Below are 27,432 nucleotides of genomic sequence, written 5' to 3'. Positions count from 1 at the left end.
ACCACATCAAGATTGTGCAACAGACGTTCCCTTCTTTGAGGCAGGATTAGGACACAGTGAAGGAACAACAATTTCCTGATTGATATTCCTATTAGAAACAACCTTAGGAAGAAACCCAGGTTTGGTACGCAAAACCACCTTATCTGCATGGAAAACAAGGTAAGGTGAATCACACTGTAAAGCAGATAACTCAGAAACTCTTCGAGCCGAAGAGATAGCTACTAAAAACAAAACTTTCCAAGATAGAAGCTTAATATCTATGGAATGCATAGGTTCAAACGGAACCCCTTGAAGAACTTTAAGAACCAAGCTTAGGCTCCATGGCGGAGCAACAGGTTTAAATACAGGCTTGATCCTGACCAAGGCCTGACTAAATGCTTGAACGTCTGGGACATCTGCCAGACGTTTGTGTAAAAGAATAGACAAAGCAGATATTTGTCCTTTTAACGAACTAGCTGATAATCCCTTCTCCAATCCTTCTTGGAGAAAAGACAATATTCTAGGAATCCTAATCTTACTCCATGAGTAACCCTTGGATTCACACCAATAAAAATATTTGCGCCAAATCTTATGATAAATTTTCCTGGTGACAGGCTTGCTAGCTTGAATCAGGGTATCAATGACCGACTCAGAGAAACCACGCTTTGATAGAATCAGGCGTTCAATCTCCAAGCAGTCAGACGCAGAGAAATTAGATTTGGATGCGTGAATGGACCTTGGATTAGAAGGTCCTGCCTCATTGGCAGAGACCATGGTGGAACCGATGACATGTCCACTAGGTCTGCATACCAAGTCCTGCGTGGCCATGCAGATGCTATCAGAATCACTGAAGCCCTCTCCAGCTTGATTCTGGCAACCAGACGTGGAAGGAGAGGAAACTGTGGAAATACATAGGCCAGATTGAAGGACCAGGGCACTGCTAGAGCATCTATCAGTACCGCCTGGGTATCCCGGGACCTGGACCCGTAACGAGGAAGTTTGGCATTCTGTCGGGATGCCATCAGATCCAATTCTGGTGTGCCCCATAGCTGAGTCAGCTGGGCAAATACCTCCGGATGGAGCTCCCACTCCCCCGGATGAAAAGTCTGACGACTTAGGAAATCCGCCTCCCAGTTCTCTACTCCTGGGATATGGATTGCTGAGAGATGGCAAGAGTGATCCTCCGCCCATCGGATTATTTTGGTTACCTCCATCATCGCTAGAGAACTCCGTGTTCCTCCTTGATGATTGATATAAGCTACAATCGTGATGTTGTCCGACTGAAACTGATGAATTTGGCCACAGCAAGCTAAGGCCACGCCTGAAGCGCATTGAATATCGCTCTCAATTCTAGAATGTTTATCGGGAGGAGAGTTTCCTCCTGAGACCATAAGCCCTGTGCTTTCAGGGAGTTCCAGACTGCACCCCAGCCTAGTAGGCTGGCATCTGTCGTTACTATGAGCCACTCTGGCCTGCGGAAACACATTCCCTGAGACAGGTGTCCCTGAGACAGGTGGTCCTGAGACAACCACCAGAGAAGAGAATCTCTGGTCTCCTGGTCCAGATTTATTTGAGGAGATAAATCTGCATAATCCCCATTCCACTGTTTGAGCATGCATAGTTGCAGTGGTCTAAGGTGTAGGCGGGCAAAAGGAACTATGTGCATTGCCACTACCATGAGTCCGATTACCTCCATACACTGAGCCACTGATGGCCGAGGAATGAAATGAAGAGCTCGGCAAGTGGTTAAGAGTTTTGATTTTCTGACCTCCGTCAGAAATATTTTCATTTCTACCGAGTCTATCAGAGTCCCTAGGAAGGAAACTCTTGTGAGAGGGAAGAGAGAACTCTTTTTTTATGTTCACCTTCCACCCGTGAGATCTCAGAAAAGCCAACATGATGTCCGTGTGAGACTTGGCTAGTTGGAAAGTAGACACCTGAATTAAGATGTCGTCTAGATAAGGCGCCACTGCTATGCCCCGCGGCCTTAGCACTGCCAAAAGAGACCCTAGCACTTTTGTGAAAAATCTGGGAGCCGTGGCAAACCCATAGGGAAGGGCCACGAACTGGAAATGCCTGTCCAGAAAGGCAAATCTGAGGACTTGATGATGATCTCTGTGAATAGGGATGTGTAGATACACATCCTTTAAGTCCACAGTAGTCATATATTGACCCTCCTGGATCATTGGTAGAATGGTCCGAATAGTCTCCATCTTGAATGATGGTACTCTTAGGAATTTGTTTAGAATTTTGAGATCCAAGATTGGTCTGAAAGTTCCCTCTTTTTTGGGAACCACAAACAGGTTTGAGTAAAACCCTAGCCCTTGTTCCTCTTTTGGAACTGGGCGGATCACTCCCATGGTATGTAGGTCTTCTACACAGCGTAAGAACGCCTCTCTCTTTGTCTGGTTTGCAGACAATTGAGAAATGTGAAATCTCCCCCTTGGGGGGGGGGAGTCTTTGAAGTCCAGAAGATATCCCTGGGACACAATTTCTAAAGCCCAGGAATCGTGAACATCTCTTGCCTGAGCGAAGAGAGAGAGTCTGCCCCCTACTAGATCCGGTCCCGGATCGGGGGCTACCCCTTCATGCTGTCTTAGAGGCAGCTGCAGGCTTCTTGGCCTGTTTACCCTTGTTCCAAGCCTGGTTAGGTCTCCAGACTGACTTGGATTAGGCAAAATACACCTCTTGCTTTGCAGCAGAGGAAGCTGAAGCGGGACCACCCTTGAAGTTCCGAAAGGAAAGAAAATTATTTTGTTTGGTCCTCATTTTATTTGTTTTATCCTAAGGGAGGGCATGGCCTTTCCCTCCAGTGATGTCTGAAATAATCTCTTTCAGTTCAGGCCCGAATAGGGTCTTTCCTTTGAAAGGGATGTTCAAAAGTTTAGATTTTGATGACACATCCGCAGACCAGGACTTAAGCCATAAAGCTCTGCGTGCTAAAATGGCAAAACCTGAATTCTTTGCCGCTAATTTAGCCAGTTGGAAAGCGGCATCTGTAATGAAAGAATTAGCCAACTTAAGGGCCTTAATTCTGTCCATAACCTCCTCTAATGGAGTCTCCCATCTGAAGAGCCTCTTCTAGAGCCTCAAACCAGAAAGCAGCTGCAGTAGTTACAGGAACAATGCACGCAATAAATTGGAGAAGAAAACCTTGATGAACAAAAATTTTTTATCCATAGGATCTTTGAAAGCACAACTGTCTTCGATAGGTATAGTTGTACTCTTAGCCAGAGTAGAAATAGCTCCCTCCACCTTAGGAACTGACTGCCACGAGACCCACATGGTGTCAGATATGGGAAACATTTTCTTAAAAACAGGAGGGGGAGCGAACGGAATACCTGGTCTATCCCACTCCTTAGTAACCATATTCACAATCCTCTTAGGGACTGGAAAAACATCAGTGTAAACAGGAACCTCTAAGTATTTGTCCATTTTACACAATTTCTCTGGGACCACTATAGGGTTACAATCATCTAGAGTCGCTAATACCTCCCTGAGCAATAAGCGGAGGTGTTCAAGCTTAAATTTAAAGGCCGTCATATCAGAATCTGTCTGAGGGTATATCAGATACGGCTACTAAAGCGTCAGACGGCTCAGCATTTGTTCTTAACCCAGAGCTGTCACGCTTTCCTTGCAAACCAGGCAATTTAGATAAAACCTCAGTGAGGGTTGTATTCATAACTGTGGCCATGTCTTGTAAAGTAAATGAATTCGACGCACTAGAGGTACTTGGCGTCACTTGTGCGGGCGTTACTGGTTGACACACTTGGGGAGAGCTAGATGGCAAACCCTCATTCCCTTCTGTCTGAGAATCATCTATGGCATTTTTTAAGTGCTAAAATATGCTCTTTATAATTTATAGACATATCAGTGCAAGTGGGACACATTCTAAGAGGGGGTTCCACAATGGCTTCTAAACACATTGAACAAGGATTTTCCTTGATGTCAGACATGTTAAACAGGTTAGTAATGCAAGCTTGGAGAACACTTTATTCAATGAAAAACAACACTTTAAAAAAAAACTGTACTGTGCCTTTAAGAGAAAAAAACATGTACACTTTCTGCAAAACTGCTTAAAAATGTCACAAATCTTACGAATATTTTACAGCATATGTAGTAAGCCTTAGTAAGGTTGCACCACTAGTAAGAATGAGATTAACCCCTTAGTTACCAAACCGGATTGACAAAAGTCTAAAAATCCGGAAATATACAGTCAGCACCTTGCCACAGCTCTGCTGTGGCGCCTACCTGCCCTTAGGGGTTGAAATTGGGGGAATAAAGCTTCGTTTTGGCTCCAAAACTGCTTCAGGACCCTCCTGTGTTGAAGCTTGCTATCCAGAAGTAAAAACAAATGCGCAACTAAGGCGTGAAATTAGGCCCCGCCCACCTCATACACGATGTCTGAGGGACCTTAAATTAACACCTCAAGTGTTAAAAACATAGCCATGTGGTATAAAAACCTTCCAATATAAGCCAAATGAACCCCTAAATAAAAGTCCCAAAAAAACGTTTTTCTCAAATCTATCAAAAACATCTGTTTTAAACATATATGTGTCAACCAGCAGTAACTTAGCCCTTATGCAAGCTTATAATACTACCATAAGTGTTTGATTAAAGCTTACCCTTCCCCTCATGGGGATAATGTCAGCCCTTTTCTTGAAATATCCTTTCTTTCTAGAAAAATTGACTGAACATACCTCAGTGCAGTAGAGACTGCAAAACCGTTCCTCAGCTGAAGTTTCCTGTACTCTTCAGCCTCTGTGGGAACAGCAATGGATCTTAGTTACCAAATGCTAAGATCATCATCCTCCATGCAGAAATCTTCATCTCTTTTCTGCTTGAGAGTAAATAGTACACACCGGTACCATTTAAAATAAACTCTTGCTTGAAGAAATAAAAAACATAATTTATGTAAGAACTTACCTGATAAATTCATTTCTTTCATATTAGCAAGAGTCCATGAGCTAGTGACGTATGGGATATACATTCCTACCAGGAGGGGCAAAGTTTCCCAAACCTCAAAATGAATACAAATACACCCCTCACCACACCCACAAATCAGTTTAACGAATAGCCAAGAAGTGGGGTGATAAGAAAAAAGTGCGAAAGCATATAAAATAAGGAATTGGAATAATTGTGCTTTATACAAAAAAATCATAACCACCACAAAAAAGGGCGGGCCTCATGGACTCTTGCTAATATGAAAGAAATGAATTTATCAGGTAAGTTCTTACATAAATTATGTTTTCTTTCATGTAATTAGCAAGAGTCCATGAGCTAGTGACGTATGGGATAATGACTACCCAAGATGTGGATCTTTCCACGCAAGAGTCACTAGAGAGGGAGGGATAAAATAAAGACAGCCAATTCCTGCTGAAAATAATCCACACCCAAAATAAAGTTTAATGAAAAACATAAACAGAAGATTCAAACTGAAACCGCTGCCTGAAGTACTTTTCTACCAAAAACTGCTTCAGAAGAAGAAAATACATCAAAATGGTAGAATTTAGTAAAAGTATGCAAAGAGGACCAAGTTGCTGCTTTGCAAATCTGATCAACCGAAGCTTCATTCCTAAACGCCCAGGAAGTAGAAACTGACCTAGTAGAATGAGCTGTAATCCTTTGAGGCGGAGTTTTACCCGACTCGACATAGGCATGATGAATTAAAGATTTCAACCAAGATGCCAAAGAAATGGCAGAAGCTTTCTGGCCTTTTCTAGAACCGGAAAAGATAACAAATAGACTAGAAGTCTTTCGGAAAGACTTAGTAGCTTCAACATAATTTTTCAAAGCTCTAACAACATCCAAAGAATGCAACGATTTCTCCTTAGAATTCTTAGGATTAGGACATAATGAGGGAACCACAATTTCTCTACTAATGTTGTTGGAATTCACAACCTTAGGTAAAAATTCAAAAGAAGTTCGCAACACCGCCTTATCCTGATGAAAAATCAGAAAAGGAGACTCGCAAGAAAGAGCAGATAATTCAGAGACTCTTCTGGGAGAAGAGATCGCCAAAAGGAACAAAACTTTCCAAGAAAGTAATTTAATGTCCAATGAATGCATGGGTTCAAAAGGAGGAGCTTGAAGAGCCCCCAGAACCAAATTCAAACTCCAAGGAGGAGAAATTGACTTAATGACAGGTTTTATACGAACCAAAGCTTGTACAAAACAATGAATATCAGGAAGATTAGCAATCTTTCTGTGAAAAAGAACAGAAAGAGCAGAGATTTGTCCTTTCAAAGAACTTGCGGATAAACCTTTATCTAAACCATCCTGAAGAAATTGTAAAATTCTCGGAATTCTAAAAGAATGCCAAGAAAAATGATGAGAAAGACACCAAGAAATATAAGTCTTCCAGACTCTATAATATATCTCTCTAGATACAGATTTACGAGCCTGTAACATAGTATTAATCACAGAGTCAGAGAAACCTCTTTGACCAAGAATCAAGCGTTCAATCTCCATACCTTTAAATTTAAGGATTTGAGATCCTGATGGAAAAAAGGACCTTGCGACAGAAGGTCTGGTCTTAGCGGAAGAGTCCACGGATGGCAAGAGGCCATCCGGACAAGATCCGCATACCAAAACCTGTGAGGCCATGCCGGAGCTACCAGCAGAACAAACGAGCATTCCTTCAGAATCTTGGAGATTACTCTTGGAAGAAGAACTAGAGGCGGAAAGATATAGGCAGGATGATACTTCCAAGGAAGTGATAATGCATCCACTGCTTCCGCCTGAGGATCCCGGGATCTGGACAGATACCTGGGAAGTTTCTTGTTTAGATGAGACGCCATCAGATCTATTTCTGGAAGCTCCCACATTTGAACAATCTGAAGAAATACCTCTGGGTGAAGAGACCATTCGCCCGGATGCAACGTTTGGCGACTGAGATAATCCGCTTCCCAATTGTCTATACCAGGGATATGAACCGCAGAGATTAGACAGGAGCTGGATTCCGCCCAAACCAGAATTCGAGATACTTCTTTCATAGCCAGAGGACTGAGTCCCTCCTCGATGATTGATGTATGCCATAGTTGTGACATTGTCTGTCTGAAAACAAATGAACGATTCTCTCTTCAGAAGAGGCCAAGACTGAAGAGCTCTGAAAATTGCACGGAGTTCCAAAATATTGATCGGTAATCTCACCTCCTGAGATTCCCAAACTCCTTGTGCCGTCAGAGATCCCACACAGCTCCCCAACCTGTAAGACTTGCATCTGTTGAAATTACAGTCCAGGTCGGAAGAACAAAAGAAGCCCCCTGAATTAAACGATGGTGATCTGTCCACCACATTAGAGTGTCGTACAATCAGTTTTAAAGATATTAATTGAGATATCTTTGTGTAATCCCTGCACCATTGATTCAGCATACAGAGCTGAAGAGGTCGCATGTGAAAACGAGCAAAGGGGATCGCGTCCGATGCAGCAGTCATAAGACCTAGAATTTCCATGCATAAGGCTACCGAAGGGAATGATTGTGACTGAAGGTTTCGACAAGCTGAAATCAATTTTAGACGTCTCTTGTCTGTCAAAGACAGAGTCATGGACACTGAATCTATCTGGAAACCCAGAAAGGTTAGCCTTGTCTGAGGAATCAATGAACTTTTTAGTGAATTGATCCTCCAACCATGATCTTGAAGAAACAACACAAGTCGATTCGTATGAGATTCTGCTAAATGTAAAGACTGAGCAAGTACCAAGATATCGTCCAAATAAGGAAATACCACAATACCCTGTTCTCTGATTACAGACAGAAGGGCACCGAGAACCTTTGTAAAAATTCTTGGAGCTGTAGCTAGGCCAAACGGCAGAGCCACAAACTGGTAATGCTTGTCCAGAAAAGAGAATCTCAGGAACTGATAATGATCTGGATGAATCGGAATATGCAGATATGCATCCTGTAAATCTATTGTGGACATATAATGCCCTTGCTGAACAAAAGGCAAGATAGTCCTTACAGTTACCATTTTGAACGTTGGTATCCTTACATAACGATTCAATATATTTAGATCCAGAACTGGTCTGAAGGAATTCTCCTTCTTTGGTACAATGAAGAGATTTGAATAAAACCCCAGCCCCTGTTCCAGAACTGGAACTGGCATAATTACTCCAGCCAACTCTAGATCTGAAACACATTTCAGAAATGCTTGAGCTTTCACTGGATTTACTGGGACACGGGAAAGAAAAAAATCTCTTTGTAGGAGGTCTTATCTTGAAACCAATTCTGTACCCTTCTGAAACAAATGTTCTGAATCCAAAGATTGTGAACAGAATTGATCCAAATTTCTTTGAAAAAACGTAACCTGCCCCCTACCAGCTGAGCTGGAATGAGGGCCGCACCTTCATGTGGACTTAGAAGCTGGCTTTGCTTTTCTAGAAGGCTTGGATTTATTCCAGACTGGAGATGGTTTCCAAACTGAAACTGCTCCTGAGGATGAAGGATCAGGTTTTTGTTCTTTGTTGAAACGAAAGGAACGAAAACGATTATTAGCCCTGTTTTTACCCTTAGATTTTTTATCCTGTAGTAAAAAAGTTCCTTTCCCACCAGTAACAGTTGAGATAATAGAATTCAACTGAGAACCAAATAATTTGTTACCCTGGAAAGAAATGGAAAGTAGAGTCGATTTAGAAGACATATCAGCATTCCAAGTTTTAAGCCATAAAGCTCTTCTAGCTAAAATAGCTAGAGACATAAACCTGACATCAACTCTGATAATATCAAAAATGGCATCACAGATAAAATTATTAGCATGTTGAAGAAGAAGAATAATATTATGAGAATCATGATCTGTTACTTGTTGCGCTAAAGTTTCCAACCAAAAAGTTGAAGCTGCAGCAACATCAGCCAATGATATAGCAGGTCTAAGAAGATTACCTGAACACAGATAAGCTTTTCTTAGAAAGGATTCAATTTTCCTATCTAAAGGATCCTTAAACGAAGTACCATCTGACGTAGGAATGGTAGTACGTTTAGCAAGGGTAGAAATAGCCCCATCAACTTTAGGGATTTTGTCCCAAATTCTAATCTGTCAGACGGCACAGGGTATAATTGCTTAAAACGTTTAGAAGGGGTAAATGAATTACCCAAATTATTCCATTCTCTGGAAATTACTTCAGAAATAGCACCAGGAACAGGAAAAACTTCTGGAATAACCACAGGAGATTTAAAGACCTTATCTAAACATTTAGATTTAGTATCAAGAGGACCAGAATCCTCAATTTCTAAAGCAATTAGTACTTCTTTAAGTAAAGAACGAATAAATTCCATTTTAAATAAATATGAAGATTTATCAGCATCAACCTCTGAGACAGAATCCTCTGAACCAGAAGAGTCATTAGAATCAGAATGATGATGTTCATTTAAAAATTCATCTGTATAAAGAGAAGTTTTAAAAGATTTTTTATGTTTACTAGAAGGAGGAATAACAGACATAGCCTTCTTGATGGATTCAGAAACAAAATCTCTTATGTTATCAGGAACATTCTGAACATTAGATGTTGATGGAACTGCAACAGGTAATGGTACATTACTAAAGGAAATATTATCTGCATTAACAAGTTTGTCATGACAATTAATACAAACAACAGCTGGAGGAACAGCTACCAAAAGTTTACAGCAGATACACTTAGCTTTGGTATTTCCAGCACCAGACAGCGATTTTCCTGAAGTATCTTCTGACTCAGATGCAACGTGAGACATCTTGCAATATGTAAGAGAAAAAACAACATATAAAGCAAAATTGATCAAATTCCCTAAATGACAGTTTCAGGAATGGGAAAAAATGCCAAGGAACAAGCTTCTAGCAACCAGAAGCAAAGAAAAATGAGACTTAAATAATGTGGAGACAAAAGCGACGCCCATATTTTTTTAGCGCCAAATAAGACGCCCACATTATTTGGCGCCAAAAATGATGCCACGTCCGGAACGCCGACATTTTTGGCGCAAAAGAACGTCAAAAATGACGCAACTTCCGGCGACACGTATGACGCCGGAAACAGAAAAGATTTTTTGCGCCAAAAAAGTCAGCGCCAAGAATGACGCAATAAAATGAAGCATTTTCAGCCCCCGCGAGCCTAACAGCCCACAGGGAAAAAAGTCAAATTTTTAAGGTAAGAAAAATAATTGATTCAAGTGCATTATCCCAAATATGAAACTGACTGTCTGAAAATAAGGAATGTTGAACATCCTGAGTCAAGGCAAATAAAATGTTTGAATACATATATTTAGAACTTTATTAAAAAAGTGCCCAACCATAGCTTAGAGTGTCACAGAAAATAAGACTTACTTACCCCAGGACACTCATCTACATGTTTGTAGAAAGCCAAACCAGTACTGAAACGAAAATCAGCAGAGGTAATGGTATATATATATATATATATATATATATATATATATATAAGAGTATATCGTCGATCTGGAAAGGGAGGTAAGAGATGAATCTCTACGACCGATAACAGAGAACCTATGAAATAGACCCCGTAGAAGGAGATCATTGAATTCAAACAGGCAATACTCTCCTCACATCCCTCTGACATTCACTGCACGCTGAGAGGAAAACCGGGCTCCAACCTGCTGCGGAGCGCATATCAACGTAGAATCTAGCACAAACTTACTTCACCAAAGTTTGTAAAACTGATTTGTGGGTGTGGTGAGGGGTGTATTTGTAGGCATTTTGAGGTTTGGGAAACTTTGCCCCTCCTGGTAGGAATGTATATCCCATACGTCACTAGCTCATGGACTCTTGCTAATTACATGAAAGAAACTAATATTTTGTCACTACAATCTCTTCCCTTCCACCTTGTTAGAGCCGGCAAAGAGAATGACTGGGGGGTGGAGCTAAGGGAGGAGCTATATAGACAGCTCTGCTGTGGGGGCTCTCTTTGCCACTTCCTGTAGGGAAGGAGAATATCCCACAAGTATGGATGAATCCGTGGACTCGATACATCTTACAAGAGAAATAAGTACCAATTTCCATAGAAATAGTAGTACAGTCCCAAAAGGGAATTAGGATAACCATTCTCTAGAATATATTACAGATAGTATATTGAATAGGAAAAAAACCTTGAGGAGCAAAATAAAATCTTAAAATCCAAATTTAAAAAGGATTAATAACATAGTTAATAGGAGGACTAGGCTCCTACAAGCTAAAAATAAAATTTTTCATTTGAACAGTTTTTGTTCTTTGTGAAGGAAATAAGGAGAAATTTTAACAAAACTATCTGATACAGGATCCTTTGAACCAAAGAAACCTTCATCAGTAGAATAAACTTAAGTATGCTGTAGGTCAGAACAAAATTAATTAAATCTTAATAATTTTGAAAAGACCTTGTAAGTTTACATAAAGGCATAATAGCAGTCATAACCTTTTCTGATAAAAGCAATAACATATGATATTTGCAAATGAAATCAAGTACATGAACTGAGAAAGTAAAAACAGTAAATGTCATTGTACATATAGAAACATGATTAATATAAAATATGATAAATAAATGCCACATAATTGAGCTGAAGAAAACAGCTTAATAATGAAAAAACATAATTTATGCTTACCTGATAAATTCCTTTCTTCTGTAGTGTGATCAGTCCACAGGTCATCATTACTTCTGGGATATTAACTGCTCCCCTACAGGAAGTGCAAGAGGATTCACCCAGCAGAGCTGCATATAGCTCCTCCCCTCTACGTCACTCCCAGTCATTCGACCAAGGACCAACGAGAAAGGAAAAGCCAAGGGTGAAGTGGTGACTGGAGTATAAATTAAAAAATATTTACCTGCCTTAAAAACAGGGCGGGCCGTGGACTGATCACACTACAGAAGAAAGGAATTTATCAGGTAAGCATAAATTATGTTTTCTTCTGTTAAGTGTGATCAGTCCACGGGTCATCATTACTTCTGGGATACCAATACCAAAGCAAAAGTACACGGATGACGGGAGGGATAGGCAGACTCTTTATACAGAAGGAACCACTGCCTGAAGAACCTTTCTCCCAAAAATAGCCTCCGATGAAGCAGAGGTGTCAAATTTGTAAAATTTGGAAAAAGTATGAAGCGAAGACCAAGTTGCAGCCTTGCAAATCTGTTCAACAGAGGCCTCATTCTTGAAGGCCCAAGTGGAAGCCACAGCTCTAGTAGAATGAGCTGTAATTCTTTCAGGGGGCTGCTGTCCAGCAGTCTCATAAGCTAAACGAATTATGCTACGAAGCCAAAAAGAAAGAGAGGTAGCGGAAGCTTTTTGACCTCTCCTCTGCCCAGAGTAAATGACAAACAGAGAAGACGTTTGTCGGAATTCCTTAGTTGCCTGCAAGTAAAATTTTAGAGCCCGGACTACATCCAGGTTGTGCAGTAGACGTTCCTTCTTTGAAGAAGGATTTGGGCATAAAGAAGGAACAACAATCTCTTGATTGATATTCCTGTTAGTAACTACCTTAGGTAAGAACCCAGGTTTAGTACGCAGGACTACCTTATCCGAATGAAAAATCAAATAAGGAGAATCACAATGTAAGGCTGATAATTCAGAGACTCTTCGAGCCGAGGAAATAGCCATTAAAAATAGAACTTTCCAAGATAACAACTTTATATCAATGGAATGAAGGGGTTCAAACGGAACGCCCTGTAAAACATTAAGAACAAGGTTTAAACTCCATGGTGGAGCAACAGTTTTAAACACAGGCTTAATCCTGGCCAAAGCCTGACAAAAAGCCTGGACGTCAGGAACTTCTGACAGACGTTTGTGTAACAGAATGGACAGAGCTGAGATCTGTCCCTTTAATGAACTAGCAGAAAACAGAATTTATGTTTACCTGATAAATTTCTTTCTCCAACGGTGTGTCCGGTCCACGGCGTCATCCTTACTTGTGGGATATTCTCTTCCCCAACAGGAAATGGCAAAGAGCCCAGCAAAGCTGGTCACATGATCCCTCCTAGGCTCCGCCTACCCCAGTCATTCGACCGACGTTAAGGAGGAATATTTGCATAGGAGAAACCATATGGTACCGTGGTGACTGTAGTTAAAGAAAATAAATTATCAGACCTGATTAAAAAACCAGGGCGGGCCGTGGACCGGACACACCGTTGGAGAAAGAAATTTATCAGGTAAACATAAATTCTGTTTTCTCCAACATAGGTGTGTCCGGTCCACGGCGTCATCCTTACTTGTGGGAACCAATACCAAAGCTTTAGGACACGGATGAAGGGAGGGAGCAAATCAGGTCACCTAAATGGAAGGCACCACGGCTTGCAAAACCTTTCTCCCAAAAATAGCCTCAGAAGAAGCAAAAGTATCAAACTTGTAAAATTTGGTAAAAGTGTGCAGTGAAGACCAAGTCGCTGCCCTACATATCTGATCAACAGAAGCCTCGTTCTTGAAGGCCCATGTGGAAGCCACAGCCCTCGTGGAATGAGCTGTGATTCTTTCGGGAGGCTGCCGTCCGGCAGTCTCGTAAGCCAATCTGATGATGCTTTTAATCCAAAAAGAGAGAGAGGTAGAAGTTGCTTTTTGACCTCTCCTTTTACCTGAATAAACAACAAACAAGGAAGATGTTTGTCTAAAATCCTTTGTAGCATCTAAATAGAATTTTAGAGCGCGAACAACATCCAAATTGTGCAACAAACGTTCCTTCTTTGAAACTGGTTTCGGACACAGAGAAGGTACGATAATCTCCTGGTTAATGTTTTTGTTAGAAACAACTTTTGGAAGAAAACCAGGTTTAGTACGTAAAACCACCTTATCTGCATGGAACACCAGATAAGGAGGAGAACACTGCAGAGCAGATAATTCTGAAACTCTTCTAGCAGAAGAAATTGCAACCAAAAACAAAACTTTCCAAGATAATAACTTAATATCAACGGAATGTAAGGGTTCAAACGGAACCCCCTGAAGAACTGAAAGAACTAAATTGAGACTCCAAGGAGGAGTCAAAGGTTTGTAAACAGGCTTGATTCTAACCAGAGCCTGAACAAAGGCTTGAACATCTGGCACAGCTGCCAGCTTTTTGTGAAGCAACACCGACAAGGCAGAAATCTGTCCCTTCAGGGAACTTGCAGATAATCCTTTTTCCAATCCTTCTTGAAGGAAGGATAGAATCCTAGGAATCTTAACCTTGTCCCAAGGGAATCCTTTAGATTCACACCAACAGATATATTTTTTCCAAATCTTGTGGTAAATCTTTCTAGTTACAGGCTTTCTGGCCTGAACAAGAGTATCGATAACAGAATCTGAGAATCCTCGCTTCGATAAAATCAAGCGTTCAATCTCCAAGCAGTCAGCTGGAGTGAAACCAGATTCGGATGTTCGAACGGACCCTGAACAAGAAGGTCTCGTCTCAAAGGTAGCTTCCAAGGTGGAGCCGATGACATATTCACCAGATCTGCATACCAAGTCCTGCGTGGCCACGCAGGAGCTATCAAGATCACCGACGCCCTCTCCTGATTGATCCTGGCTACCAGCCTGGGGATGAGAGGAAACGGCGGGAACACATAAGCTAGTTTGAAGGTCCAAGGTGCTACTAGTGCATCCACTAGAGCCGCCTTGGGATCCCTGGATCTGGACCCGTAGCAGGGAACTTTGAAGTTCTGACGAGAGGCCATTAGATCCATGTCTGGAATGCCCCACAGCTGAGTGACTTGGGCAAAGATTTCCGGATGGAGTTCCCACTCCCCCGGATGCAATGTCTGACGACTCAGAAAATCCGCTTCCCAATTTTCCACTCCCGGGATGTGGATAGCAGACAGGTGGCAGGAGTGAGACTCCGCCCATAGAATAATCTTGGTCACTTCTTCCATCGCTAGGGAACTCCTTGTTCCCCCCTGATGGTTGATGTACGCAACAGTCGTCATGTTGTCTGATTGAAACCGTATGAACTTGGTCCTCGCTATCTGAGGCCAAGCCTTGAGAGCATTGAATATCGCTCTCAGTTCCAGAATATTTATCGGTAGAAGAGATTCTTCCCGAGACCAAAGACCCTGAGCTTTCAGGGATCCCCAGACCGCGCCCCAGCCCATCAGACTGGCGTCGGTCGTGACAATGACCCACTCTGGTCTGCGGAATGTCATCCCTTGTGACAGGTTGTCCAGGGACAGCCACCAACGGAGTGAGTCTCTGGTCCTCTGATTTACTTGTATCTTTGGAGACAAGTCTGTATAGTCCCCATTCCACTGACTGAGCATGCACAGTTGTAATGGTCTTAGATGAATGCGCGCAAAAGGAACTATGTCCATTGCCGCTACCATCAACCCGATCACTTCCATGCACTGAGCTACGGAAGGAAGAGGAACGGAATGAAGTATCCGACAAGAGTCCAGAAGTTTTGTTTTTCTGGCCTCTGTTAGAAAAATCCTCATTTCTGAGGAGTCTATAATTGTTCCCAAGAAGGGAACCCTTGTTGACGGGGATAGAGAACTCTTTTCCACGTTCACTTTCCAGCCGTGAGATCTGAGAAAGGCCAGGACGATGTCCGTGTGAGCCTTTGCTTGAGGAAGGGACGACGCTTGAATCAGAATGTCGTCCAGGTAAGGTACTACTGCAATGCCCCTTGGTCTTAGCACCGCTAGAAGGGACCCTAGTACCTTTGTGAAAATCCTTGGAGCAGTGGCTAATCCGAAAGGAAGCGCCACAAACTGGTAATGTTTGTCCAGGAATGCAAACCTTAGGAACCGATGATGTTCCTTGTGGATAGGAATATGTAGATACGCATCCTTTAAATCCACCGTGGTCATGAATTGACCTTCCTGGATGGAAGGAAGGATAGTTCGAATGGTTTCCATCTTGAACGATGGGACCTTGAGAAATTTGTTTAAGATCTTGAGATCTAAGATTGGTCTGAACGTTCCCTCTTTTTTGGGAACTATGAACAGATTGGAGTAGAACCCCATCCCTTGTTCTCTTAATGGAACAGGATGAATCACTCCCATTTTTAACAGGTCTTCTACACAATGTAAGAACGCCTGTCTTTTTATGTGGTCTGAAGACAACTGAGACCTGTGGAACCTCCCCCTTGGGGGAAGTCCCTTGAATTCCAGAAGATAACCCTGGGAGACTATTTCTAGCGCCCAAGGATCCAGAACATCTCTTGCCCAAGCCTGAGCGAAGAGAGAGAGTCTGCCCCCCACCAGATCCGGTCCCGGATCGGGGGCCAATATTTCATGCTGTCTTGGTAGCAGTGGCAGGTTTCTTGGCCTGCTTTCCCTTGTTCCAGCCTTGCATTGGTCTCCAAGCTGGCTTGGCTTGAGAAGTATTACCCTCTTGCTTAGAGGACGTAGCACTTTGGGCTGGTCCGTTTTTACGAAAGGGACGAAAATTAGGTCTATTTTTTGCCTTGAAAGGCCGATCCTGAGGAAGGGCGTGGCCCTTACCCCCAGTGATATCAGAGATAATCTCTTTCAAGTCAGGGCCAAACAGCGTTTTCCCCTTGAAAGGAATGTTTAGTAGCTTGTTCTTGGAAGACGCATCAGCCGACCAAGATTTCAACCAAAGCGCTCTGCGCGCCACAATAGCAAACCCAGAATTCTTAGCCGCTAACCTAGCCAATTGCAAAGTGGCGTCTAGAGTGAAAGAATTAGCCAATTTGAGAGCATTGATTCTGTCCATAATCTCCTCATAAGGAGGAGAATCACTATTGAGCGCCTTTATCAGTTCATCAAACCAGAAATATGCGGCTGTAGTGACAGGGACAATGCATGAAATGGGTTGTAGAAGGTAACCCTGCTGAACAAACATCTTTTTAAGCAAACCTTCTAATTTTTTATCCATAGGATCTTTGAAAGCACAACTATCCTCTATGGGTATAGTGGTGCGTTTGTTTAAAGTAGAAACCGCTCCCTCGACCTTGGGGACTGACTGCCATAAGTCCTTTCTGGGGTCGACCATAGGAAACAATTTTTTAAATATGGGGGGAGGGACGAAAGGAATACCGGGCCTTTCCCATTCTTTATTAACAATGTCCGCCACCCGCTTGGGTATAGGAAAAGCTTCTGGGAGCCCCGGCACCTCTAGGAACTTGTCCATTTTACATAGTTTCTCTGGGATGACCAACTTTTCACAATCATCCAGAGTGGATAATACCTCCTTAAGCAAAATGCGGAGATGTTCCAACTTAAATTTAAATGTAATCACATCAGATTCAGCCTGATGAGAAATGTTCCCTGAATCAGTAATTTCTCCCTCAGACAAAACCTCCCTGGCCCCCTCAGATTGGGTTAGGGGCCCTTCAGAGATATTAATATCAGCGTCGTCATGCTCTTCAGTAACTAAAACAGAGCAGCCACGCTTACGCTGACAAGGGTTCATTTTGGCTAAAATGTTTTTGACAGAATTATCCATTACAGCCGTTAATTGTTGCATAGTAAGGAGTATTGGCGCGCTAGATGTACTAGGGGCCTCCTGAGTGGGCAAGACTCGTGTAGACGAAGGAGGGAATGATGCAGTACCATGCTTACTCCCCTCACTTGAGGAATCATCTTGGGCATCATTGTCATTATCACATAAATCACTCTAAGCCATCTCCGTGGAGATGTTGCCTGTACAACGGCAAAGAGAATGACTGGGGTAGGCGGAGCCTAGGAGGGATCATGTGACCAGCTTTGCTGGGCTCTTTGCCATTTCCTGTTGGGGAAGAGAATATCCCACAAGTAAGGATGACGCCGTGGACCGGACACACCTATGTTGGAGAAAAACCCTTTTCTAAACCTTCTTGTAGAAAAGACAATATCCTAGGAATCCTAACCTTACTCCAAGAGTAACCTTTGGATTCACACCAATGTAGGTATTTACGCCATATCTTATGGTAAATCTTTCTGGTAACAGGTTTCCTAGTCTGTATTAAGGTACTAATAACTGACTCAGAAAACCCACGTCTTGATAAAATTAAGCGTTCAATTTCCAAGCAGTCAGCTTCAGAGAAGTTAGATTTTGATGTTTGAAGGGACCCTGTATCAGAAGGTCCTGTTTCAGAGGTAGAGACCAAGGCGGACAGGATGACATGTCCACCAGGTCTGCATACCAAGTCCTGCGTGGCCACGCAGGTGCTATTAGAATCACTGATGCTCTCTCTTGTTTGATTCTGGCTATCAATCGAGGAAGCAACGGGAAGGGTGGAAACACGTAAGCCATCCTGAAGTCCCAAGGTGCTGTCAGAGCATCTATCAGGACTGCTCCTGGATCCCTGGATCTGGACCCGTAACGAGGAAGCTTGGCGTTCTGTCGAGACGCCATGAGATCTATCTCTGGTTTGCCCCAACGTCGAAGTATTTGGGCAAAGACCTCCGGATGAAGTTCCCACTCCCCCGGATGAAAAGTCTGACGACTTAAGAAATCCGCCTCCCAGTTCTCCACTCCCGGGATGTGGATTGCTGACAGGTGGCAAGAGTGAGACTCTGCCCAGCGAATTATCTTTGATACTTCCATCATAGCTAGGGAGCTTCTTGTCCCTCCCTGATGGTTGATGTAAGCTACAGTCGTGATGTTGTCCGACTGAAACCTGATGAACCCCCGAGTTGTCAACTGGGGCCAAGCCAGGAGGGCATTGAGAACTGCTCTCAATTCCAGAATGTTTATTGGCAGGAGACTCTCCTCCTGACTCCATAGTCCCTGAGCCTTCAGGGAATTCCAGACGGCACCCCAACCTAGAAGGCTGGCGTCTGTTGTTACAATTGTCCAGTCTGGTCTGCTGAATGGCATCCCCCTGGACAGGTGTGGCCGAGAAAGCCACCATAGAAGAGAATTTCTGGTCTCTTGATCCAGATTCAGAGAAGGGGATAAGTCTGAGTAATCCCCATTCCACTGACCTAGCATGCACAGTTGCAGTGGTCTGAGGTGTAAGCGTGCAAAGGGTACTATGTCCATTGCCGCTACCATTAAGCCGATTACCTCCATACATTGAGCCACTGACGGGTGTTGAATGGAATGAAGAGAGCGGCAAGCACTTTGAAGTCTTGATAGCCTGTCCTCTGTCAGGTAAATCTTCATTTCTACAGAATCTATAAGAGTCCCCAGGAAGGGAACTCTTGTGAGTGGAACGAGTGAACTTTTCTTTTCGTTCACCTTCCATCCATGTGACCTTAGAAATGCCAGCACTAACTCTGTATGAGATTTGGCAGTTTGAAAGCTTGAAGCTTGTATCAGAATGTCGTCTAGGTATGGAGCTACCGAGATTCCCCGCGGTCTTAGTACCGCCAGAAGAGCACCCAGAACCTTTGTGAAGATTCTTGGCGCTGTAGCCAATCCGAATGGAAGAGCCACAAACTGGTAATGCCTGTCTAGGAAGGCAAACCTTAGGTACCGGTAATGATCTTTGTGAATCGGTATGTGCAGGTAAGCATCTTTTAAATCTACAGTGGTCATGTACTGACCCTCTTGGATCATAGGTAAAATTGTCCGAATAGTCTCCATCTTGAACGATGGAACTCTTAGGAATTTGTTTAGGATCTTTAAGTCCAGGATTGGTCTGAAAGTTCCCTCTTTTTTGGGAACCACAAACAGATTTGAGTAAAACCCCTGTCCCTGTTCCGATCGTGGAACTGGATGGATTACTCCCATTAACAAGAGCTCTTGTACGCAGCGTAGAAAAGCCTCTTTCTTTGTCTGGATTGTTGACAATCTTGACAGATGAAATCTCTCTCTTGGAGGAGAGTATTTGAAGTCCAGAAGGTATCCCTGAGATATTATCTCTAGCGCCCAGGGATCCTGAACATCTCTTGCCCAAGCCTGGGCGAAGGGAGAAAGTCTGCCCCCCACTAGATCCGATCCCGGATCGGGGGCCCTCAATTCATGCTGTTTTGGGGGCAGCAGCAGGTTTCCTAGTCTGCTTGCCCTTGTTCCAGGACTGGTTAGGTTTCCAGCCTTGTCTGTAGCGAGCAACAGCTCCTTCCTGTTTTGGTGCAGAGGAAGTTGATGCTGCTCCTGCTTTGAAATTACGAAAGGAACGAAAACTAGACTGTCTAGTCTTGGCTTTGGCTTTGTCCTGAGGCAGGGCATGGCCTTTACCTCCTGTAATGTCAGCGATAATCTCTTTCAACCCGGGCCCGAATAAGGTCTGCCCTTTGAAAGGTATATTAAGCAATTTAGACTTAGAAGTAACATCAGCTGACCAGGATTTTAGCCACAGCGCCCTGCGTGCCTGAATGGCGAATCCTGAATTCTTCGCCGTAAGTTTAGTAAGATGTACTACGGCCTCCGAAATGAATGAATTAGCTAGTTTAAGGACTCTAAGCCTGTCCGTAATGTCGTCCAGAGTAGCTGAACCAATGTTCTCTTCCAGAGACTCAATCCAGAATGCCGCTGCAGCCGTGATCGGCGCAATGCATGCAAGGGGTTGCAATATAAAACCTTGTTGAACAAACATTTTCTTAAGGTAACCCTCTAACTTTTTATCCATTGGATCTGAAAAAGCACAGCTATCCTCCACCGGGATAGTGGTACGCTTAGCTAAAGTAGAAACTGCTCCCTCCACCTTAGGGACCGTTTGCCATAAGTCCCTTGTGGTGGCGTCTATTGGAAACATTTTTCTAAATATCGGAGGGGGTGAGAACGGCACACCGGGTCTATCCCACTCCTTAGTAACAATTTCAGTAAGTCTCTTAGGTATAGGAAAAACCTCAGTACTCGTCGGTACCGCAAAATATTTATCCAACCTACACATTTTCTCTGGTATTGCAACTGTGTTACAATCATTCAGAGCCGCTAACACCTCCCCTAGTAATACACGGAGGTTTTCCAGTTTAAATTTAAAATTTGAAATATCTGAATCCAGTCTGTTTGGATCAGAACCGTCACCCACAGAATGAAGTTCTCCGTCCTCATGTTCTGCCACCTGTGACGCAGTGTCTGACATGGCCCTAATATTATCAGCGCACTCTGTTCTCACCCCAGAGTGATCACGCTTACCTTTTAGTTCTGGTAATTTAGCCAAAACTTCAGTCATAACAGTAGCCATATCCTGTAATGTGATTTGTAATGGCCGCCCAGCTGTACTCGGCGCTACAATATCACGCACCTCCCTCTGAGCGGGAGATGTAGGTACTGACACGTGAGGCGAGTTAGTCGGCATAACTCTCCCCTCGTTGTTTGGTGAAATTTGTTCAATTTGTACAGATTGATTTTTATTTAAAGTAGCATCAATACAGTTAGTACATAAATTTCTATTGGGCTCCACTTTGGCATTGCAACAAATGACACAGGTATCATCTTCTGAATCAGACATGTTTAACACACTAGCAAATAAACTTGCAACTTGGAAATACAATTCAAATAGAATAATATTAAAACGTACTGTGCCTTTAAGAAGCACAGAAGATCTATGACAGTTAAAAATTAATAAATTGAAACAGTTATAGCCTCAATCCTTGTAAACAACACAACTTTAGCAAAGGTTTAATCCCATTAGCAAAGATAACAATTTCTGAAAGCAGGAAACAAATTACAGAATAAAAGTTTTTATTTCAGTCAAACTATAATTCTCACAGCTCTGCTGAGAGAAATTACCTCCCTCAAAATAAGTTTTGAAGACCCCTGAGCTCTGTAGAGATGAACCAGATCATGCAGGGAATACAATGAGTTGCTGACTGAAATATTTGATGCATAGTAAAAGCGCCCCTCCCCCACACACACAGCAGTGAGGGAGAACAGAAACTGACAGAAAAAACAGATTTAAGCAACTGCCAAGTGGAAAAATGGTGCCCAAACATTTATTCACTCAGTACCTCAGCAAATGAAAACGATTTTACATTCCAGCAAAAACGTTAAACATAATCTCTAGTTATTAAACAGCTTTATGTCTTTCTTACAGTGTAATTCTAGTGAAGTACCATTCTCCCAGAATACTGAAGTGTAAAGTATACATACATGACATTATATCGGTATGGCAGGATTTTCTCATCAATTCCATTGTCAGAAAATAAAAACTGCTACATACCTCTATGCAGATTCATCTGCCCGCTGTCCCCTGATCTGAAGTTTACCTCACTCCTCAGATGGCCGAGAACAGCAATATGATCTTAACTACTCCGGCTAAAATCATAGCAAAACTCTGGTAGATTCTTCCTCAAACTCTGCCAGAGAGGTAATAACACACTCCGGTGCTATTTTAAAATAACAAACTTTTGATTGAAGATATAAAACTAAGTATAATCACCATAGTCCTCTCACACGACCTATCTAGTTGCTGGGTGCAAGAGAATGACTGGGAGTGACGTAGAGGGGAGGAGCTATATGCAGCTCTGCTGGGTGAATCCTCTTGCACTTCCTGTAGGGGAGCAGTTAATATCCCAGAAGTAATGATGACCCGTGGACTGATCACACTTAACAGAAGAAAAAACACTTAGCTTTGAAGAATTGTGTTTCAGGGCATCATAGTTTCTACAGTAACATCAGAGTCAGGATCAGAATGAGACATCTCACAAAATGTAACAGATAAAGAAAAATAACATTAGGCAAAACATTCAATTTCCACAATGTAACAGTTTCAGTAAATAGGAAAACAAATACAGGTATAGTAATTTTTAAAAACAAAAAAAATAATCAAAAAGCAGGCATAATAGCTTTCAAAAATTATGAAAACAGTAAGCAATAGAGGAAGAGGGGTAAAATAACTACATTTTGGCGCCAAGAATGACGCATTGCGCAGAAGGAAGTAAAAGAAAATTTGGCGCAAACCAACACCAGGAAATGACGCAGCGCGCATCATAACAATCGCAACTTCACACCAAAAACGCAGGAATATCGAACTTTGCGACAAAAATGACGCAATAAATAACAGAATTTCGCGTCTTCACAAGCCTAGAATTGACCGCAAATTTTTAAAAAAAAAAAAAAAAAAGTCAAATTAGAAAAAAAGACCCCAGGTAAGAAAAAAAAAAAAGTTTAAATAAACTTCCCAAACATGATTCCTATACTGAAACTGTTTAGACTGCAAAGGGAAATATACATAGATCTGGCTCTTGGCAAACATAAGTAAAATACATATATTTAAAACTTTATATTAATACACAAAGCTCCAAACCATAGCTGAGAGTGTTTTAAATAAAGATACACACTTAACGAAAGACACCCATACCAATACTGAAAACTATCAGCAGAGGTAATGGTATATAAGAGTATATTGTCGATCTGAAAAAGGAGGTAGGAGATGAATCCCTACGACCGATAACAGAGAACCCTTAAAAAGATTTCCCATGAGAGAAACCATAAAATCAATAGGCGATACTCTCTTCACATTCCTCTGACAGACACTGTACTCTGAGAGGAATTGGGCTTCAGAATGCTTAGAAGCGCTCATCACATAAGAAATCATAAAAATCAAGCACAAACTTACTTCACCACCACCATAGGAGGCAAAGTTTGTAAAACTGAGTTGTGGGTGTGGTGGGAGGTGTATTTATAGGCATTTTGAGGTTTGGGAAAATTTGTCCCCTCCTGGTAGGAATGAATATCCCATACGTCACTAGCTCATGTACTCTTGCCAATTACATGAAAGGAAAGAAAATTATCAGGTAAGCATAATTTATGTTTTTCTTCTTAAAACGGGAAGAGTCCACAGCTGCATTCATTACTTTTGGGAAAACAATACCAAAGCTAGAGGACACTGAATGCAAACAACGGGTGGGTACAAAATGTGGCCCCTTCGAAAGGTACCACAGCCTGAAAAGAGTCCGTCAAGCCCAAAAAGCCTCAGAGGAGTCAGCGCCCTGGTTCATGACTCCCATGAAGGTACCAGGCCGAAAGACAAGGACCGCTATCTGCCCCCAAAAGGGAGAAAAGATTCCCAGGAGAAATCCAAAAGGATCGTTCCACACGGCTCAACAAACATAGAACAACCCATGGTTGTCTTACGATAGTAGCGCCCAGGGAGACAAACTCACTAGAATCACAAGGACCTAATAATTTTTTTTTTTTTTTTTTTTAAAAAAAGAGATCCATACACAGGGAAACACGTCCCAAAAAGGACTTGAGGGACACCCTCATATCCCTGACCCAGTACATATCATAAGGTACTCCAGAAAAACATGAGTTCCTTGTTGCCTCGTATCAGATTGAAACCTGCAGCAAGCAGAGAAAGCAGAAATATAAAGAGCTCTCCAAGAGAACACCAAACCGTCTGAACAGGAACCCTCAATGACCAGCTTCCAAGTAGGAAAGCTGACTCAACCATCGTGAAACCCAAACCACCAAAAGGCGTTTTAAAGCCTGCTAGCACACATTCAAAGTGCAAATAGCTGTAGCTGGTTTTAAACTGCAAACCTTACAAAGGCTCAACAGCCTGTAGAAAAGAGGAGGACATCAAAAGTCCTCCCACCGAAGGGGAGGACTGACTCTGGAAGAAAAACGGTCAACACTGCATAGATTAACCAATCCCGACCTTCCCTCCAGGGTAAAGGTCCAAGCCCAAAGGCTAGTCAAAGACAGAAGACAATAGTCCCAAAACTCTGGAAAAGGATGGGTCAATGAGGAACAAAGCCCCCGGGAAGACCTCTGACCGCTACTACAAATGGCATGGTACCGTGAGTCAGGATAGACATTGTGCTCGGGTACGAGACCCCCTACACTGCTGTCTTCCCCAAAGAGGAACACTTCCCAAGGGAAGAGGGCTTTCAGACCCCCAGCATCTATATATCAGAATCCAACATTTAGCAGGAGCCCCAACAGGGTTCAAATCCCCAGCCTCCTGCTGCAGGAATGGTGGAACCAGTTACTACTCCACATCTCCCCTTCCAGGATTCTGAAAACGCAAAAAGTGAAAAACCCTTACAAGGCAAAAAACAAGGAACCACAGGTCGCCACAGATACTAAGGTAACTCCAAACCAGGAGAACCCATCCCTTGGTCTAGAAGAGAAGGGGACCAAAGCAACAGAAAACCACCCTACCATAGAGGCGAGACTCCTCTGCCATATCGCCAACTCAGTTGAAAGACACCTGGAGTCTACAAGGAACATCAAATGCGCCAGAATACCAGTAGGGACCTGTCAAGAGAGACCTAAAAACCTAAGCCACAGGCAGATAGGCATCTCCCATGAAAAACAGAGCCCCGCTCCCCTCTGCGAGAGGCACGCGGGACCACAAACACCTAAGGTGAGAGCAAACCGTTCACACCCATCCAGGGAGAGACATTGACCTAGGCCAGAGTCCTCGAAAAATGGAATTGATCAAAAAATCTAACTTCCTGAGGAACCCTAAGCTGCCTCCTATGATTAGAAGAGTACCATCTAAAGTCCATAGACTTGGCGATCTAGCAACAGCCTCAAACCCAAGAGTCTGAAAGAGCTAATGAACAGTTTAAGAATTCGGCACTCAGTGCACTTGGATCACAAGGAAAATTTCGTAGACAAGCATTAACACGTGTTACACACACTGGCAAGGTAGCAACCAACACCCGAAGGTGAATGAGAACCCTGGACCTTGCTTGCCATCCCAGAAAGTTAGACGTAAAGCACCCTCCACGAAGCCCCTACAGGAACATCGAGGATAAATGGTCAACTACCTGACCCCAGAAGGGCGACCGTCTGTAACCGACCTAGACTCTTCACTGATAAGCCCCAAGGCTAGATTTGCAATGAGGACGCAGATAACACCTGAACGTCGAAGACCGTGATCAGACCAAGGGTATAATATGGAAGGGACAACAGCCAGAGATCCTTGCAGGATCGATCTTCCAAAAAAAAAAAAAAAACCTTTAACAGGGTAAAAGCTGGAAGCCTCACAGCTCCCCATAGATGGCAGGGAATCCCTGCACTCCACCTCTTAGAGTAAAGCAACTTTGAGAAGAGGAAGGAGGACATGCTCGCGCTTCCAGACCAGATGATCCACCCAAAGCGGGAAGGAAGGAGACTCTGCCACGGATGAAAATGTTTAATAGGCTAAAGAGTCAGCATCCGGAAGAACCTCAAGTGAGGACGCAAATTGTTCACCACTCGGAACACCAAACCACATAGGTCCCCAGGGACCGAAAAGAACCATGATGCAGTGTGCAAAAAACAGATCCGTATCCCAGGCGAGTAGCCTGAAAAAGCCAACCTTAGATTGGCATTCACAACCCTCCATTCAGAGGGGTTGTATCTAAACAGTAGGCCTCATACTTTGAATAGGATCCGAGCCCAGAGTCTACAGTAATAGGCCAAGTGACATTCAGAATCCGACAGGATTAAATCAGCACCACGAGGGTGACATGAACCGAGGTAAAAGCAGAAAGGCGTCCGACCAGTACCTGCCTGGTATAAGGACACTCCAAAACTGCCCAAGGTCCAAGAAAATTGGACCCGAAGGATCGATAAATGAACTAGAAAACATAATTCTATAATTTAAAAAGTGCGCAACTTCCGAGGAAGTGCCCATGCGACCACAAAATCTCAAGTATCGGTTCCATAGAAGAACGTTCTCAAATACTAAAATCTAACATACATGAGCTTAAGAAAAACAAATTAAACACATCCACCCGGTTTAAAAATAAAAGGAAGGCAGCACCCATCGGGTGAACGCCCAAGGTGAATGAGAACGATAACAGGACCAGCCAATCAGAGGCCCCATTCACCCAAGCTCAGAACTGGAACCCAAAACATAAAGAAAAAATAAAACAGAGACGTTAAGGAGATTGGCTTCATCCCCAAACGTCATATCCAATTTGTCATCCAGCATCTAAGGCCTCGGATCCCTCGGACCACTAGGACTGGGATCCTCCAACATCGCCAAAACAGGTCTTAAAAGAACACAGAGACGTGCCAGTCTATAACGGAAGGCAAAATCATTCCTCGCCGGATCAACGAAAGACCCTGGCCCAGAGGTTGGGGCCCTTGAAGCCTCAGAGGCCAACGCTTCCCCAGAAGGCCGAACTGAATCAGGCAATCCCACGCCCGACTGGCCCTGGTTAACAGAACACAGGCAGTATCTTAGAAATATTTCACTTGGGAGATATGAGTCTGCGCCATAGAAATGACCATGCGGAACCGTGCCGTAACCTCTGGAGGAAAAAAGCCACCCTCTGGAGAAGGGGTAAAGGGCCATAGGGACACCTGCTTGCATAGCCGAGAAAGGGTCTGGGTCACGTGCCTTACGGGACATGGAAACCTCTGAGGCGGATGGCTCAACACACTCTAAGCTCCCTGATTCGGGAGAAGAGAGTACTCTAGAACGGCAATCTGAACATAACTGATGGGCATTGATTACCCGGGCCTTTTTATATTCATTACCAGACGCATTCTCCGTATCGGAGACATCCGTGTCTAACATATCAGAATGTTCCATAAAAGCCGTGAGCCTAGGTATTGCTACACATTAGCAGATAGAACCACATAACAAACATGATTAAAGTCCCCCTGTTCAATAACCCCCCTCAGGAGATATTAACCCATGATTCCTTATTAAGATAAAAAAGGAGTCCCACTGGGACCCTACCTTGTTTAGTTGAAATTACATTCACATATCGAAATAAAATGATCTTACCGGAATCTACGCCGTGGAACAGTAACA

General features: G+C 43.1%; 1 protein-coding gene across 1 annotated transcript in view; it reads right to left on the bottom strand.

The window, feature by feature from the left end:
* The window catches only part of PELP1 (proline, glutamate and leucine rich protein 1), a 157,811-nt gene that overhangs the window by 59,711 nt on the left and 70,668 nt on the right, over positions 1-27,432 (bottom strand). The window lies entirely within an intron of this gene.

Source organism: Bombina bombina, chromosome 6 (genome assembly GCF_027579735.1).
Source record: "Bombina bombina isolate aBomBom1 chromosome 6, aBomBom1.pri, whole genome shotgun sequence".
Lineage (NCBI taxonomy): Eukaryota > Metazoa > Chordata > Amphibia > Anura > Bombinatoridae > Bombina > Bombina bombina.
Note: the sequence above shows the minus strand (reverse complement) of the source record. Positions and strands in the feature narration are given on the sequence as shown.